At 37.9% G+C, this 2786-nt stretch overlaps 1 protein-coding gene across 1 annotated transcript in view; it reads right to left on the bottom strand.

Moving 5' to 3' along the window:
- Nucleotides 1–2602, bottom strand: part of SESTD1 (SEC14 and spectrin domain containing 1) — a 59187-nt gene extending 56585 nt beyond the window's left edge. Inside the window, exons 1-2 of the mRNA XM_009646026.2 lie at nt 2539–2602; nt 1777–1878 (exon numbers count right to left, since the gene is read on the bottom strand). The gene's annotated coding sequence lies outside the window, so the exon portion shown is untranslated. The remainder of the gene's footprint in view (nt 1–1776; nt 1879–2538) is intronic.
- Between the last annotated feature and the right edge of the window lie 184 nt (nt 2603–2786).

Genomic DNA, 2786 nt, shown 5'->3' with positions numbered 1-2786 from the left:
CCCCCCCCCAAAAAACAGCAAACAAGTCATAAAAGCTTGCAAGAATGAGCTGGGGGAAATGAGTACCTTATCACCAGTTCTTTACGGAACTGTCCAAAACCAGTTTGTGACAAAAGGTCAGAGAGGGCTCTTATGCCTTCAGTACTTCATAAAACTAAGACAGTGGGAGGAAAAATATGGGACAATTCCAGGCCATAAGCAGCCGAGTCAAAAGACAAACAGCTGCACCGATGAGTGCAACTGTTGGCAGTCTGAAGCAAATGAAAAATAACTTTCCTCTGGGGTGCAAGATTAGAACTTCTTGTTCCTTTTATAACATTTATATAAGAAAACAATCTACAGCCCCATAACAATACACATACTTGGCACTGGCTACAAGCGCTTGTGGCTCAGGCCCTCAGAATCAATTCTCAGCCCAGTATATTGACGCTACGACCAAATGGAAGCAAAAAGAAATGCTCTTCTAAACTGAAAGCCATATAGAGCAACATGGGGTATGAAAGGGCAAGGGATTGTTTGAGAGGAAAAGCAGGGTGGGAGGTGTAGACATAAGCATAGCAGACACAAAAGCAGTCATCCTTTTTTAGGTGGAGAAAACTGACCCAAAACAAGAAGAAAACAAATGAGAGTCTAATAAAAAGCCTGTTTACAAATCTTTAGAACTTTGGGTTTGACATCTGACCAAAAAAGTTCCCAGCTGAAGAGTAAGATTGTGTGTGGACCTTGAAATATCCTGAACAGTTTCCTCTGTATTTAAAAAAAAAAAAATAAAATTGGTAACAGCTTCCCCCCCTCACTGCACAACACACAAGGTAGACACAACGAGGATAACAATAAAAATCCCTTCCTAAAGAATAAATAAGTAATTTGAGAACTTTGCTAATCTTAACCAAACATGAAAGTAGAAGAGATTGAAATATGCTGGATCTGGTATATAAATACCTTGTTCATTCACATTTTTAAATTTCAAAATATTTCAGAATTACATAAATTCATTGCTACATGAAATAAAAATAATTATCTACACAGCACTTGAGTTACTGTGTGCAAGAGAAATAAATCTTGCCTTAACTTGCACAGATGTCTTCAGTTTTTGTGCTCATGTTAAAAATCCTGAACATTTCAGCTGCAAGCCACAAATTAAATTGGCCACAGCAACCACCTGCAGTCACCACAGCACCTCTCTCTCTCCCACCCTCTCAAAATAAAACATGTAGCATTCCATTACCATAAATAAACAGTCACGCGCTTCAGAGAATATAAAATCAAGCTCTCCAAACTGCTACCTGGAGCATCTTGCATAGATGTTAACACTCATACATTTTTCACTATTTTCTCGGGCCAAATTAGAATGCAACATGTAAGAATTAGCAAACACTATGCTAGCAGAGAAAAAACAGAAAACCCGCATTGAGAGTATAGTGATTAGAGAAAAAAACATTGCTTTTGCCAACACCTAGAAGTAGATAAGCCATGGCACCTTTCATCTACGTATTATGTGTCCATCCTGACCCTTTCCCTCAAGAAGGGCCATTTATTGTCTCAAGTTCAGCCGTACATATAATTTAGTGACCAAAACAACAAGTTAACATAAAAATCTATTTATCTTACTCTTCCAACACCTCTTTTTTTGCCCTTACTTAGTCATCTCTCTAAGAACATATCTCAGATTCAACTCTACCAACACTGTAGTAGTTTAGCTCGGCTCTGAATTCTCATGTGCCTGCTACATCCATCTCCCTTGAATCACTGATTCTGCAAAGCCCTAAATCATACCTTCATCTCCTCTTAACTATTGTAATTTCCTTCTTAATGGGTTCTTTATGTCCCAGAGTCCAAACTTCAGCTTGTCCAAAATGCAGCAGCTCATCTTCTCACCTAGAAACAGGAAAACAACACTCCATATTGATTTTCATTTCTTTCCTTGTCGAGTTTAGAGTCCGCTGTAAGGATATCCTCACTTCAAAATATCTCCCTTGTTTATTTTAAAGAGTAAAAAGCTTTGCCGGTGCATTTCTCTATTCACTCACACAAGGTGCTCAAGTCTCTCGTTTCCCTTCTGTGCACAAGCTTATCAACCCCAGAGTAGCAACAATATACCTCAGTGCTTTTAAAACCTCCTTCCTTACTCTCACTCACTACCACAGCTCCCTCTTTAAATTAGAGTTCACATACCTCCAGTCTTATGCTTAAACACTCTCCAATACGTTTGCAAACACTACTCTCTGTGAGAGACACTAACTAACGCTATGTGAGACACTGTAACAACCTGTGCTATTTTACAGTGTCTGAGCCAAACTACGCAACTTAACTTTAGTGTCAGAGGCTTTGGTTATATTACAGAGCCTCTTAAAGATTTTTAAAAGTCACAAGATGAAAACAAAGTAGGTAAGTTAAAGAAGGCATGAGTTATAGTCTAAATAAGTTGGCGCAAAACCAATTGCAAAGATACTGTTCTATGCAGTGTATTCAGTGTTGAAGCTTTATAAGAACCAAATATATCGCAAGAAAATGTTTAAGATTTTATATTAATCTTACCATTGGCACTGGAATGCAACACACTCTGTTAGGGATACAAGTTTGACCTCCGGATCCCAGATTCTGCAAATTTAAATGAAAAAAGTATTTGACCATATTTTTAGATATTAATACTCAATCTAAAGCTTTATTTCCTTGGAGGCTGAAAACAAAAGTTTATTACAAAGCTACAAGATAGGCGAATCAGTATTTCCATTATATAGTCACAACTACTTGTAAGCTAGGCATTCGAGTTGAGTGGGACAGCA

This window comes from Egretta garzetta, unplaced genomic scaffold (assembly GCF_000687185.1).
Source record: "Egretta garzetta isolate BGI_Z169 unplaced genomic scaffold, ASM68718v1 scaffold539, whole genome shotgun sequence".
NCBI classification, from domain to species: domain Eukaryota; kingdom Metazoa; phylum Chordata; class Aves; order Pelecaniformes; family Ardeidae; genus Egretta; species Egretta garzetta.
The sequence above is the reverse complement of the archived record's forward strand: the minus strand, read 5'-3'. Positions and strand labels throughout refer to the sequence as shown.